This window comes from Bos grunniens, chromosome 13 (assembly GCF_055505025.1).
Source record: "Bos grunniens cultivar Pamir isolate PY7600 chromosome 13, Bosgru_T2T1.0, whole genome shotgun sequence".
Lineage (NCBI taxonomy): Eukaryota > Metazoa > Chordata > Mammalia > Artiodactyla > Bovidae > Bos > Bos grunniens.
This window is the reverse complement of record NC_141177.1, coordinates 14,760,844-14,776,382: the sequence shown is the minus strand read 5'-3', so window position 1 is coordinate 14,776,382 and position 15,539 is coordinate 14,760,844. Positions and strand designations below refer to the sequence as shown.

At 42.8% G+C, this 15,539-nt stretch overlaps 1 non-coding gene across 1 annotated transcript; it reads right to left on the bottom strand.

The window, feature by feature from the left end:
- Nucleotides 1–2,077: 2,077 nt before the first annotated feature.
- Nucleotides 2,078–2,150, bottom strand: TRNAR-UCU (transfer RNA arginine (anticodon UCU)). Its single transcript has one exon. It is a non-coding gene; the product is annotated as a tRNA-Arg (tRNA).
- Between the last annotated feature and the right edge of the window lie 13,389 nt (nt 2,151–15,539).

Sequence of the window (15,539 nt, the reverse complement as noted above, 5' to 3'; positions counted from 1 at the left end):
GATTGATCTCCTTGCAGTCCAAGGGAGTCTCAAGAGTCTTCTCCAACACCACATTTCAAAAGTATCAGTTCTTCAGCACTCAGCTGTCTTTATGGTCCAGAAATCACCTAGGAAACTTTGCAAATACTCATGTCTCAGACCTACCCCCATTGATTAGGATTTCATTTGTGTGGGGTATGGTGTGAACATCAGGATTTCATTTATTTATTTATTTTTGAGACTTCATCGCTGCATGGGCTTTTCTCTAGTTGCAGCAAGCTACTCTCTAATTGCAGCAAGCAGGCTTCTCACTGCAGTGGTTTCTCTTGCAGCACGAGTTCTAGAACATATAGTTCAGCAGTGGCAGTGCATGGGGTCAAAAGTTGCAGCTCCCGGGTGCTAGAGCACAGGCTCAATAGTTGTGGCACACAGGCTTAATAGCTCCATGGCATGTGACTCCCAGGCCAGGGATCAAACCTGTGTCTTCTGCACTGGCAGGCAGATTCTTAACCATGAGTCATCAGGGAAGCCCCATGGGCAACTGAATTTTTTTTAAAGCCTTCCAAGTGATTCTATAATGTACAGCTAAAATGGAACACCATTGGTTCACTGGTTCTGAAAATCTGGTTTCCAGATAAGCAGCACCTGCATCACTTGCCAGGAAGTGGCAACGTGCTCAGCAAATAATATTTTGACACCAGCTCTCACTTTCACGTATAGACTTCAGATACCAGCCACAAGCCCAGTTCATCTTCTGTGCATCTGACCCTCTGGCTACAAGTTGGAGGTTCCAATGGCCACTTTCTTGGGTTCAACCAAGTAGTGGAGCAGCACGTAGAACTCAGAGAAACATTTTATTTACTAGGTCACCAGTTCATCAGAAAAGGATGTAACTCAGGTTGGAGATCCATAGGACAATGCATGGGGAAGGAGGGTGGAGCTTCCACGCCCTCTTCAGATGGGCCATTCTCCCCAGTCCTCAATAGTAACCAACCAGGAAGTTCTCTGGAACTTCTCCCTTTGGGTTTTTCTGAAGGCTTCATTACATAGGCAAGATTGAGTAGATCATTGACCACTGGTGACTGATCTCAATTTCCAGGCACTCTCTACTCCCTGGAGGTTGAGGGAGTGGTACTGAAGGTTCCAACCCTCTAACCACAGGTTGGTTTCCTTGGCAACCAGCTCCCATCTTCAGGGACTTTCCAAAAGTCCCCTCATTCACATAACTAGACATTGTTATCACTTTCATCACTTAGGAAATTCCAAGGGGGTTAGCTCTGCTCCAGAAATGGGAATGAATATGAAATATATATATTTCTTATTATACATCACAACATCACATTTAGCCACTTAGTTGACAAATAATTATTGGGTGCTCCTCTGGCCCAATTCCAGAAAAAGCTCTAAAAATAAAATGGTAAAGGAAAACAGGCATAGTTGTTTTCCTTGGAAAGTATTCATCCTGTAGGGAAAACAAATATTAATCAAATAATCATCACACACATACATACACAGTATGTTTATAATAAGTCCTATAGGTGTCAGGAATACAAAACTGTGCCTATGGATGACAAGGAATGTAGCCTAATGTAGGAGGTATGAGTCGGGTATCACAGATTTCCTAAGAAGCTGCTGTCAGAACTGATGTCTAAAGGGTGAATAGAAGTTGAATGGGCATCGAGAAAACAAATCAAAAATTTTCCAAACATCTTGTGCAAAAATTCCTGTGGCAAATAGGAATGTCAAGGAACCAAAAATTATCAGTGGGTGCTATGTTCAGAAGGGAAAGGAGAGTATAGTTCAAGATTAATTTGGAAAGAAAGATAAAAGAGAAATACAAAAGTTACACTCTGTTGTTGTTGATGATGATGGTAGTGGTGTGTGTATATTCTGTGTTTGCTTGCTTGCTTGGTATACTCCATTACAAATTCTTTCTTCCTGCTTTGAGGAGTTTTGTTAATATTAGTGTCCAACCACATACACCATAAAGAATGCTGAGAGACATGAGGCTGCCTTGGTTACACTCAGGTCATCCTGCCCATGGCATTGTGGGAAGCTCAGTCTATTTGGGGATTTTTTTGGCCCTGCAGTATCTTAGTTCCCAAAGCAGGGGTTGAACCTGCACCCCCTGCAGTAGAAGTGCAGAGTCGTAACCACTGGACCACCAGGGAAGTCCCTCAGTCTATTTGTTGAGCAATGGCGTGGGCCCAGTGTGGTGGGGTCCATGACTGCAAGGTCACACACCTTTCTCATTTCCTGTCTCTTGTGGGTTTCAACAGTGCACTTGGAGGTTGTATTACCAAATCACTGTGCTGGCCGTTCTCTAGCTGTGACTGTGTCCTGAAAAACTCTGAATCTGGGAGAAAGATGATTTAAACCCGCTTTGTTTTCCACACAAAGTTCTGAAGGTATTTACGTATTTGGCCCCTGGTCCTTCAGCATCTGCAGTGACTGGCACTGCCGGCGTGTTTTCTTCCTAGATCATTTTTATTGCCAGTGTCCACTGTTGCTGGAAGACTTTCCAGGATCCTCATGCATATGGCTTTTGACGGAAAAATGTCTCCCTTGGCACCTTCTTGTAGGAACCACATATATCAAAACCAAGCTCCCAGACCACCCTTCCAGCCAAACATTCATAAATGTCCAGGAGGGAAAGAAGTTATGCAGGAAGACTATATCTCTTAATAAAATCTTGAAAGAGTTTCCATTTCATTTCTCATAAATCCTCTGTGAGTGAGCGTCGTACAATACTTTCTTAAGAGGCAAAATTGCCTCCAAATCTTTTCCTGGATCAGGACTATAGAATCATTTGTACTCGTCCAACACATCATAATCCATCTTTGGTTTGACAGTAAGAGACATGATTTTTTATTTCATTTATTATATTATTATTCAAGCTCATTTTTAATAAATAGGCTTTCACTGAACACAGCTTCTTCTTAATAGAAAAGTCTAATAAAGTTTAGCATGAATTTTACAACTTAGGAGCCTCTGTTCTACGTTTTTGCATTCCAGAAAGTGATAGAAATTTTAGATAACTTGCATAGCATTGTAGATAAGAATTCCAGGTAAACTCTGGAATTAAAGAGACCCAGGTTAAGATCCAAACATATCTATGTAATCTACAGCAAGTAATTTTACCTTTCTGGGCATGTTCTGCTTTCCTCATCTATAGAATGGGGATAATAAGAGATCAATGAAACGATTTAAAAAGATAATGACCTAAAAAGCTTAATGTAACATCTGGCATATCATATACACTTGTTAAGTTGTATTTTATTATTTCCTCATACCATCTAATCTAATAACAGCCTCAGGTCCTTCTCTCTCATTATTGTGATAGTTGCTATTTTTTGAGCACATACCGTATGCTATGAACTGCCAAGTACTTTACATGGATTCTCTCATTAAATGTTTTCAGTACCTTTGGAAGAGAGGTGTGACTATCCCTGCCATTTCACAGATGAGGAAGTGGAGAGGCAGAAGTCCTGATGTAAGTAGGAAGGAAGTGGAATTTTTAGAGCCCTGTTAGGCCTGCTCTGTGCTGTGGGGAAAGGCAGTCATGAGGCTGTTCAAAGTTCCTCAGTGAAGAATGAAGCTGGAGGACCTCTTTACGATGCTCTGTGATTCCCCTCAAGGGCACACATCACGTCTCAGACTTTGGAGCCAGGGCTTGGCCACCAGACCAGGGTTGCCCTCAGAGGGTCATTTCACGATCCAATGAAACACTGGAAAGTGCCTGGAATTCTGACTCTGTCAAATCTGCACTCAGAGAGGTTGAAGGGGTGCCTGACCTCCTACAATTGTTTTACGTGTTCTAACCTCCAGTTTCTTTATTTGTAAAATGGAGAAAGGAATGCTAACTAGCTCTCAGGGACTTTCTGGGGAGGCTGACCTGTACTGCAGTTTAAGCACGCATGTTCTGAAATCTGGCTGCCTGAGGTTCACCCAGGACCACACTTCACTTGCTTTGTGACTTTGGGAAGTTACTGGATCTCTGTCAGCCCCAGTTACTTCAGCGGTACCTTTGCTTTCACCAGCACTAGAGAACCAATGATATTGTTGCAATAACTCAAACAGAATAAATATGACTGCAATGAGGGGCAAGGGCATATTTTTGCCCATTTTCCTTATGTGAGGATTTCTTCATCGTGCCCCAGTTATCATGTTTCAAGGAATGTCATTAGTTACAATGATCCTAAATGACAATTACTAAATCATCCAAAGCTCTGGCACCAGACTTGGCAGCTTCAATTTCGAGGTAAGAGTGCCAGGGTGTGGTGAAGCCGGGGAAGATGCTTTTGGATCCACAAACTCTAGCACAGCCCCCTAAGTGAAGCAATTTAGGACTCAGTCTTCAATGCTGCTTAGAGAAACCAGCCTTCTGTCTATTCTCTGCTCAGTCAGGAGCTAGCAGATTTTTTCTGTAAAGGACCAGACAGTAGCTATTTTAGGATTTGTGGACCAAGAGTCAATGTCTTCAACTCTTCCAACGTCTGTTCTCACTGAAGAGCCACCACCTGGCTTGACACAATCAGGCAGCAGGTGGAATTTGGTCTGTAGGTATAATTTGCCAGCTCCTGCCCCAGAGTATGGGGCTTCCCAGGTGGCACTAGTAGTAAAGAACCTGCCTGCCAATGCAGGAGAGACAGGGGTTCGATCCCTGGGTTGGGAAGATCCCCTGGAGGAGAGCATGGCAACCCACTTAAGAATTCTTGCCTGGAGGATCCCATGGAGCCCAGCACGTGCTACAGTTTACGGGGTCGCAAAGAGTCAGACACTATTTAGTGACAGGACAACAATAACAATAACTTGTGATTGCTCTGCACATGAAGTTTAGGATCCTGCCCTCAGAGTTCCTCATATCCTCCTTCTGATCCCAGGCTGGAAGACAGCTAGGAAAGGAGGAATACCAATCACTAAATTAACTTCAACTCCAATCCATCAGCTGTCTTGCCTGAGGCTCCAAACCCAGTGGTTGAATACACAATTTCCAATTTCCTCCAAGATCGGGGGGAGAGAAGTAACAGACGATTGGGAAAACCAAGCATGTTCCTGTCCAGACTGTGTGGGTAGGCCAAGGGGAGTTAATTCTCTGCAGAAAATGAACTCAGTTGAAACTTGTGGATTTGGAAATCAGCATGGAAGGGCTGACCTTATAAGTGGCCCAGGTCTCCTTCCAGAACAGTAGGTCCCAGAGACACACAAACACCTCTAGACTTCCCCAACCTCCACAATGAAAAACAAGAATCCCAGTATGCAGCCATTCAGGCGGAATCCCTTAGGGCTTACTTCTGAGTGAAGCAATTGTTACTTGTTTTTTAATTTATTCCACAAAAGTAAACACGTGGCGGTGATAACTAGGTTTTTTGTAAGATAAAAGCTTCAAAAAATTATCAAATCTGTGTAAGGTAAAATTTAAAAGCATGATTCTATACTTAATTTCTCTCACCAAAAATAATCATTATTGTCATTTTCTTCTGTGTCCTTCTAGAAGCCATGTGTGCACAGAAATTTGCTGGATGTATTTGCTAGAAATGCATTTCATTTTCACTAATGCAATAACACAATACTCACTTTAGGCAACTAGTTATTTTGACTTAAATTATATCCTGGGACAAATGTCCACTTTTAACTCCAAATATCCACTACCATGACTTTTTATCCTTTCCAGTATACCGCTTGTTTCTTCCTTCCATTCTGTAATGCTCTTATTTATATTACTTAGAAATTAGACTAATGGACATTATCATCATGCAAGTAAGGATGAAAGCTTCTAGATAGAAATAAATTTCTTAAAATGCAACAAATGCAGAGACAAAGCTCTCCATTACTCTCTAAATCAGCCCAGTGTTTTCCTGGACTCTCTTATCCAACACCATGTTGCTTCTCACCCCTATTTCACTATTTCTGGGGATACTTGTTTTTCATCTCTCATCTTACTCTAGGAACAACTTCCAGAATAGGTGACACGGCTATGAGGAGATAAGAGAGGACAAGATGCTTGCTTAGAGCTCTGTCCAGGGATCTTGTAGCTTGGAATCTTCCAGCTCACATTTGGCAATTCACAGTGAGACTTGAAAGACTGTTTGTTAGGTGGTGTAGAAAACATTTATTTTCTCACAAAACCCACTCCATCCTACATATTACTATTTATTGTGAGAGTCAGTAAGGTCTCCAGTGGAGAACAGCAGGACTTCCAGAGAGCTAAAGACAAACAAGGAATATCTGGATTTTTAGAAAAAGAAGGCTCCTTGATGGTAGACCAGAAGGCCTGTTGTAGCTTATCAGAATTTGAGAGTAGATGACCCAGATAATCACGATGGTGTGATCACTCACCTAGAGCCAGACATCCTGGAATGTGAAGTCAAGTGGGCCTTAGCAAGCATCACTACGAATAAAGCTAGTGGAGGTGATGGAATTCCAGTTGAGCTATTCCAAATCCTGAAAGATGATGATGTGAAAGTGCTGCACTCAATATGTCAGCACATTTGGAAAACTCAGCAGTGGCCACAGGACTGGAAAAGGTCAGTTTTCATTCCAATCCCAAAGAAAGGCAATGCCAAAGAATGCTCAAACTACTGCACAATTGCACTCATCTCACACTCTAGTACAGTAATGCTCAAAATTCTCCAAGCCAGGCTTCAGCAATATGTGAACCGTGAACTTCCAGATGTTCAAGCTGGTTTTAGAAAAGGCAGAGGAACCAGAGATTACATTGCCAACATCCACTGGATCATGGAAAAAGCAAGAGTTCCAGAAAAGCATCTATTTCTGCTTTATTGACTATGCCAAAGCCTTTGACTGTGTGGATCACAAGAAACTGTGGAAAATTCTGAAAGAGATGGGAATACCAGATCACCTGATCTGCCTCTTGAGAAATTTGTATGCAGGTCAGGAAGCAATAGTTAGAACTAGACATGGAACAACACATTGGTTCCAAATAGGAAAAGGAGTTCATCAAGGCTATATATTGTCACCCTGTTTATTTAACTTCCATGCAGAGTACATCATGAGAAATGCTGGACTGGAAGAAACACAAGCTGGAATCAAGATTGCCGGGAGAAATATCAATAACCTCAGATATGCAGATGACATCACCCTTATGGCAGAAAGTGAAGAGGAACTCAAAAGCCTCTTGATGAAAGTGAAAGTGGAGAGTGAAAAAGTTGGCTTAAGGCTCAACATTCACAAAACGAAGATCATGGCATCCGGTCCCATCACTTCATGGGAAATAGATGGGGAAACAGTGGAAACAGTGTCAGACTTTATTTTTCTGGGCTCCAAAATCACTACAGATGGTGATTGCAGCCATGAAATTAAAAGACACTTACTCCTTGGAAGGAAAGTTATGACCAACCTAGATGGCATATTCAAAAGCAGAGACATTCCTTTGCCAACAAAGGTTCATCTGGTCAAGGCTATGGTTTTTCCTGCGGTCATGTATGGATGTGAGAGTTGGACTGTGAAGAAGGCTGAGCCCCGAAGAATTGATGCTTTTGAACTGTGGTGTTGGAGAAGATTCTTGAGAGTCCCTTGGACTGCAAGGAGATCCAATCAGTCCATTCTGAAGGAGATCAGCCCTGGGATTTCTTTGGAAGGAATGATGCTAAAGCTGAAACTCCAGTACTTTGGCCACCTCATGCGAAGAATTGACTCATTGGAAAAGACTCTGATGCTGGGAGGGATTGGGGGCAGGAGGAGAAGGGGACGACAGAGGATGAGATGGCTGGATGGCATCACTGACTAGATGGACGTGAGTCTGAGTGAACTCCGGGAGTTGGTGATGGACAGGGAGGCCTGGCGTGCTGCGATTCATGGGGTCACAGAGTCGGACACAACTGAGCGACTGATCTGATCTGAGTGAAACACAGACTTGTGAGCACTTAGGTATAGAGGAACCAGCCTGAAGTCACCAAAATGATTCCATTCAATACCCCAGAAACCATATTCCTTTTTCTGGTGCAGTTACCAGACTGGTAGACAAGGAAAATGCTATGAACAAAGGTGATCAGGAGTTCAGCAAAGGGTTTTAAAAAACTCTTGAGTGTATGATAGTATTTCATTTAGTTTCACTTATTCTAAGAAAATCTGGACATAAGTCATTAGTGGTGTGCCTCAAGATTTGCTGAGATATTTATGGGACCTTGTGGATGACACACCCTCAGGGAGAGGTCTTCTGAGAATTCTACTCTTGAAAGAATGCAAAAACCCTAGGTAGACTGAAATAGTGGGATGCCTATTATTAATACAAGACATATGTTTTGGAGCTGATCAGTTCAGTTCAGTTGCTCATACATGTCCGACTCTTTGCGACCCCATGGACTGCAGCACGCGAGGCCTCCCTGTCCATCACCAACACCCAGAGCTTGCTCAAACTCATGTCCATTGAGTTGGTGATGCCATCCAACCATCTCATCCTCTGTTGTCCCCTTCTCCTCCTGCCCGCAGTCTTTCCCAGCATCAGAGTCTTTTCCAATGAGTCAGTTCTTCCCATCAGGTGGCCAAAGTATTGGAGTTTCAGCTTCAGCATCAGTTCTTCCAATGAATATTCAGGACTGATTTCCTTTCGGATGCACTGGTTGGATCTCCTTGCAGTCTAAGGGACTTTCAAGAGTCTTCTCCAACACCACAGTTCAAAAGCATCTATTCTTCAGCACTCAGCTTTCTTTGTAGTCCAACTCTCACATCCATACATGACTACTGGAAAAACTATAGCCTTGACTAAACAGACTTTTGTTGGCAGAGTAATGTCTCTGCTTTTTAATATGCTGTTGGTCATAATTTTTCTTCCAAGGAGCAAGAGTCTTTAATTTCATGGCTGAAGTCACCATCTACAGTGATTTTGGAGCCCAAAAAAATAAAGTCAGGCACTGCTTCCACTTTTTCTCCATCTATTTGCCATGGAGTGATGGGACTGAGAGAGTCATTTCCTAGGCAGGTTGATAGGGAGTCTAGGGGTCCCCAAGGAGAGAGGGGTCTGGAATTCTCAAGGAGGAAAAAAAGACAAACTTTTTTTCTTTCTCCACATTCCTTAGGATTATATACCAATAATGTATCCTGCCTAAGGACAGTCTTTGGATTCAACCTTCTGTTATTTTAAAATGTAAATTATGGGAGTAGGTCGGAGGAGGTCTTTACAACCTCCAGACATTCTTTGGATTATATAACCTCATTATTAACACTAGCAAGCGGGTACTCTTTCTACCCCCTTCTGATGCCTATGTCAGAAGCTTTCTCTATCTCCTTTATACTTTAATAAAACTTTATTACACAAAAGCTCCGAGCGATCAAGCCTCGTCTCTGGCCCCGGATTGAATTCTTCTCCTCTGGGGGCCAAGAATCCCGGTGTATTCGTGTGATTCAACAACAACCTTTCAGGACCAGATGCCATGATCTTAGTTTTCTGAATGTTGAGTTTTAAACCAACTTTTTCACTTTCCTCTTTCACTTTCATCAAGAGGCTCTTTAATTCTTCAAGCAAAAATAAGCAAGGGTCATTGTCAATGATAGGAAGCCAGGAGGAGGGTGGAAAATGTTGGAGGAAAGGCAGGAAGAGGGGCGAACCCTTCCATGCCAGGCAGGTGGTGGGGCAGCGATGATTTATCTCAGGGTCTTTGATCCCCTAGGTTGTTAGTTTGGGGTGAGCTTCATGGAGAAGAAAGGGAAACCTCCAGACACTGTAGGCATAGCGCTGTAGAGCTCTTTAAGAACAGAATCTGCTCAACAGAAGGTAACAAAGTAAAAGAGAAGATCCTGTTGGATTTTCAAAACTCCTTCACAAATAGTCCAGATAGCTGGACCCCAGAGGGCCAAGTGGGATTTCAGTAACTCCTAAAAATTCAACCTCTTGCCTGTCTGAAATAATGGTCTCTTATTGAGTGATGGAGTCATTCATTCAATCTATTCTCACCAAATACTATCTGCCCTGGACTTCTTTTTGTGACCTGTGCTGGGCAGATAAAAATGCATGAAACATCTCTCATCTTTAAGGGTCTCACAGCCAAGACAGTGCTTCCAAAAAAATGATGCATAAATTACCTAAAAATGAATCATCTGAAGGCCCAGGCTACAAATGCAGATTTCTGGAACCCACTCTAGATTTGTTAAATCTATATTTTAACAAGTCGCTTTCTCATAGGTATGAACAGAAAGCGTAATAACCACTGCTCTGAAGGAGGCATCTAAGACTCTGGCTCTAAATAAGATAGTGAATGTGTGTATGTGGCAGTGAGTGAAGCTATGTGTATGTATACATGTTAAAGCCATGAGGACATGCTGTGAAAATATATTCGCGAGCACCTGTGAATGTTTGTGGTGATGCCTGGCAGTAGGCACAGTTATCCTCTGTGCTCAGTTACCTAGTCAGGGGAGAGCAAAGGACCGTACCTTGAGTTTCTGAAACTGAAAACGGCTCACGCTCCATCCAGAGCAAGCTTAAGGATCAGAGGTATGAAGAAGCACTTTGTCTTTAAGGTTAGTCTGCAATTCATGGAATAGAAAATGAGTGAAGATTTTGATGCTATCAGTGTGTTATAGCAACAGCAGTATTCAGAGGCATATGGATCTAGACCTGTGTTCAGACTGCAATGCTCATCACCTGTGTGATCTTGGTCAAGAAACATGCTCTCAGAGCCTTCCTGTCTCTGTCTGAAGAATAAGAGTGGCAGCAACATCCTTCAGGATATCTCGATGACATTGCAATGTGTCATGCAGCTCCGATGACCAGGTGGATAAGACTTGAAGGAATGCAAAATGGCAGAAATTGAGGAGGGAGAGCCAGGATAATGGAGGACTACCCTCTAATAAATATGTCTCTGGATGGCTTCACCAATGCAATAAACATGAACTTGGGCAAACTCCGGGAGATGGTAAGGGACCAGGAGGCCTGGCATGCTATATAGTCCATGGGGTTGCAAAAGTTGTTCGTGATTGGGCAACTGAACGACAGCAAAAATATGTCTCTGAGGGTCTTGAGCCTGAATTCCTGGGTTCACAGTGAACATCTTCTCTCCTTCCATCTTCTCTCTGTCCTGAGTTCACAGTGAAAGGATACATCTCTCCTTCCTCTCATGAAAGCCTGGCTTTTTCCTGTCCCTTGCAACAGGAGTGACCCATCAAGTCATGGACTTCCTTAACAGATGCCATGATCTCTTTTGGCAGAAACTGGACCATGGAGACTCATGCCCCGCCTGCCAGCAGTACTTTGACCTTGGGCATCTGCCATCCCCCAGCACCAGGATTCCATGATTCTGACACCCTGGATTTCTCTAGTCATCCAGTGTCTGTCTCATTTATTGGCAGAGTCATGATGGCATGGCCAGTTCCCACAGCGAGTCCAGTTTTCACCCAATTGCATTACTAAAAATAGTTCTAAGGAGTTGATCAGAGGTTGCCAGGAGAAGGTCATTCACACAAACACGAGGTACATCCAGCTCCCCTCCCCAGTGAAAGTGCCACGCCAGGTTGGAAGAGATGTGGTCCTCACCACAGGACCTCTCCCAAATGCACCCTGGAACAGGATGGGGGCAGCGCTCAGCCCGAACTTACCATGTTCCAACAGCTTCCTACCTACCAGGCTGCCATATGTTCAGAACCGTTCGATTGCCAGATGTATGTCAAAGTTTTCCTTTTTAAAATGTAATTTTCCCCAGAATTTATTGGCATCCTACAATGCTGCTTCTTGGCTGCAGAAGCGGCTTTTCTGCCATTTGGGCCCAAAATAGAAACCACACGCAACCTTGACAGTAATCATGACCAAGGAGAGAGAACGCACATCTATTTATAAGGCACTTGAAGGTGAGTCCTTCTTTTGTGCTACTGCTTTGAGGATAAGGTCAACAAAGCTGGGAATAGCAGCCTTATCGACTGTGCAATTTTATTAAAACCTGGTGCAATTACAAATATATATCAATTACTAAAATATTAGATATGGAAAAAGTATACTTTGAGATTTCAAAGAGTTTTTTTGTTTTTTTTTTTTAAATCACTTATTTTGTTTTCTGTCTTGCCCTTCATTTCCTGCTGTTATCGCCACATGCTGGGTGAGATCTTAGCTTCTCATGATCTGGTGTATGTTGGGATAGCTAGGCATGGATTCATATGGATGAATGTAGTGCACAGATAGATAGTAGAAAAACTCTCAAGAATTTTATTCAAGCAAAGCACCAACATATGTTTTTGGCATCCGGGAAGCACTTCTTGGAATGGAAATCACATTCATGTTTTTAAATTCTTACTCATTTTCATTTGAAGAGTTTGGAAAGATAATCAACATTTTTGTTTTCCTTTTCAATTCCTGAAAGTTAGAATGGCAGCCTTAATGGACCCAACAGCTAACAGTCAACTCAGCTCTCACAATTAGAGCATCCATATATCCCAGGATACCGATGTTCACCTCCACTTCACCATCTCTCAAAGCTGGACTCCGCTTTCCTTTCTGCTACTAGCCCAATGCTGCTGCATCCCTGGATTGTTTCTTTATTACCTGGCTTATTTGTTCAAGAGCTGATGGATGAAAAAATACACTGCCTGTTCAAATATACAAAAAAAAAAAAAAAGTACGGCTGGGATTCCCAAGGGTTGTTGTTTAGTCACTAAGTCATGTCGAACTCTTTTGTGACCCCCTTGGACTGTAGCCCACCAGGTTCCTCTGCCCATGGGATTTTTCAGGCAAATACTGGAGTGGGTTGCCATCTCCTTCTCCAGGGGATCTTCCCAGTCCATGTAACAAGCTGCATCTGCTACACTGGCAGGCAGATTCTTTACTGCTGAGCCACTAGGGAGGCTCAAAGGTAGCCAGTGGAAAATTCACCACTCTGGGACTTTATTAACACAGTCTTGATTGTATTTAAGAAAGAACAGGCTCATAGTGGCATTTTAGATGTTAAGATAATGTCAACCCCATTCACTCTTATACTATCCCTGCCGAGGATGTTGCTGGAGACTAATTCAAGGGCTCTAGGGCAGAGTCTGGCTGCCAGCTGGTGTTGAGTTGGAGTTTTCCCTCCAGAGTAATCAATTATGGTTTCCCAAGACGAGCTTGTGGAATGCTGCCAGCACAGTGGGTGAAGAATCTTGGAGCTGGAGCTCTTTCCCAGATGTATAGGTCATCTCCTATACGTGTGGTGATGATGAACCAGAGTGTCAGGGAGAAAAAATAGTAACTATTGAAAGTAGGTCTTCTATGAAGAAAAGTTATAAAACAGGTAGCAAGGATATTATGCAGATTACAGGTAAGTTGTTTTCAGCTCGATGATGTTGAAGGAATCATAGACAGATTTCCAGGGACTGGTGGAAGGAATGGATCTTTGGTCTAATCTTTTCCAATTTCCTAATTAATAAGGCAACAGCTTTGATGGAGAAATTTTTATATTATATGCAAAACACTACACCGCTACAGAAAAAAACAAAGACAGCAACCCAAATCCTTGCCTCAAGGAATTTACAGGACTTGAGTAACATTCGTAAGGAACTAGAACATATTAACAAATAATAATAAAACAAGGTAACATATGATAATCGTAATTACTTTTTTCTTTTTTGAACACTTACCATTAGTCAAGCATTTTGCTCACACTTTGTGCACACAATTTACATTCATTGCTTTTTTTTAAAAAAATGCAATTACTTGAAAAAATATTTTAAAAATAGGTCAACACTATTAAGATTTATAAATAAAGAAACTGAGATTCAAGACATTGCTTGAACCCTAACCAGGTGAGGTGAGCGAGGCACTTGCCTTGAGTGTAAATTAAGGGAGAACTCCCCCCCCCGGCAAAAAAAATCAGTAATCAAGATTTTTAAAAGCCAGAAGTAATGTAAAAAAAAATAACGATGAGCAAAATCTCAAAATTTTAAATAAAGACAGGGTCAGTATTGATGATTTTTCCCTTTGCCTTCAGGCTCCAGTCTGGCGTTGGGCAATGCTGGTTCAGAGCACTTGTTAGAAGACTTTCCAAAGCTCATAAGGCAGTAAGTGGTGCATTTGGCCTAAGAGATTGGGTTTTCCAGCTTGAACTTCCAACCACTGCTCTCCAAATGGGAAGGTCAAGTGTCTAGCCTTGTTCTTGTGGATCCTAGGCAGGAACTGTCAGAGGCAGCCTCTCTTGCCCAGATCTACAAGTGGGTTAAGACAGAGCAGATGTGCAAAGTCAGAAGAGAAATGGCAATGGGCCAAGTCCCATCCATGGGAGAGGAAAATCCAGCTGGGCTTAGGGAGACTGATTGTGAAATACAGAGATTGAAAGGCTCTTGTGGGGAACGCGAGAACAGCAGCTGAGTAGGCAAATGGGAGTCAGGACGGGATCCATCCCTGAGTTAGGAAAGGGCTCATGAATTCCAAGAAAAATGAGGTGCCAGCAGCTCCATGAAAGCACTCAAGGATGGAGTAGATGGGCATTTTGGACCACAGAACCTTGACTCAAGATTGGCAATCAACAAAGTCAGGACTTGCAACTTAACGACCACACCAGGCTTTCCTGTCTCCAGAGGAAGGGTGATTGCCTTATTCACTTACATAATCCTGCCCACACCCCTGCCCCCACAAATATTTGACTGCCGGAATAGGACAGGGTGGGTTAATGGCTCCTGGGGGACAGGGTGGACCCTGGCTTATAGAGTCAGAAAGATTCCTTTCTGTTGAACCTCTGAGAGCTTGGTAAGAGCACTTCACTTAGTGGGGCTTCTTATCTTCTTGTCCACTTGTTCCTAACAGCCTTAGTCATTCGTCGGTGCTCAGCAGATTGGTTTTGTCTTCAGAGGGGCAAATGTTATAGCTCAGAATCCAACGACAGCCCCAGCAAGGGGCTGCAGGTGGGGAATGAGAATAGGAGATGGATTTCCAATGAAGGAAATATGGAATTTCACTTACATACATAGTGGAATGCAAGCGCTGTTGGAACTCCATACCAGAGAACACCCCAAGGAGCCCTTCCTGACTGTCCTCACATTACTGCCTGTTGTGATAATATCCAGGTTAATGCAGGAGATGCCTCCCCAGACACCCAGGTAATCTAGAAAACATGTTTTTCTGATTTCAAGGGGGACTCACCTAACAGACCTGGAGACATGAGGCTCTAATTTTCTACTTTTCTCACCATTCCACTGACCTTCAGAAAATAAGTGACTTCAGTGAAGAGTATCCCTTTTATTCTGTATCACCAGACTTCAGAGCCCTCGATACTGCATGAGTTTCTGGGGCCTCCCTCCCTCTGACTCCACCTCCCACATGAAAAACCTCAGGCATGGAGCCAGCTAACTTGCTTGGCTATTGGCACCTTGAAGTGGAAGTAAATCCCTAATCTTCTGATTTATTATTTCCTGTTCTTCAAAGACAGGGGAAGGCAGCAATGCTTGAAGTATTTAGGCAGTTAGTCACTGTACAAATCCATCTCTTGTCTCACCCCCAATTCAAGGGAATAATATTTTTTTCCCTGAGTTACATAAGGCATGATAGAAAGCGTTTCAGAACCCTCTCTGCCTCAGGACCGATTTCTTGCAGTAAATCTCTAGAAAATCTTTCACAGTTTCTAAAATAAGTGCCCAGGCTTTGGAAATAG